The sequence below is a fragment of the Arachis ipaensis genome, chromosome B02, assembly GCF_000816755.2.
Source record: "Arachis ipaensis cultivar K30076 chromosome B02, Araip1.1, whole genome shotgun sequence".
Lineage (NCBI taxonomy): Eukaryota > Viridiplantae > Streptophyta > Magnoliopsida > Fabales > Fabaceae > Arachis > Arachis ipaensis.
The window spans coordinates 107211013-107211298 of NC_029786.2; positions in this window are offsets into that span (position 1 = coordinate 107211013).

Consider the following 286-nt stretch of genomic DNA (forward strand, 5'->3'; position numbering starts at 1 on the left):
TATAAAGACATGCATTTTAATTTTTTATTTTAATTTTATTTAATTATGACTGAATCAATCAAATGAACCAATAATTTATCAGTTGAATTAATAATTCAATGACTCAATTATAAAATTGAGTTGATTACCGATAACTATAAAAAAAGAATATCTTATTCTTTTAATGGGATTTAATTTTTTTATGAAATATAATCATTGGCAGATATGGAAAGATAGTTAAAAGTCAAACACAACATCTCAAATTTAAATGAAGCATATATATATATATAAAAAAACAAAGAATCAT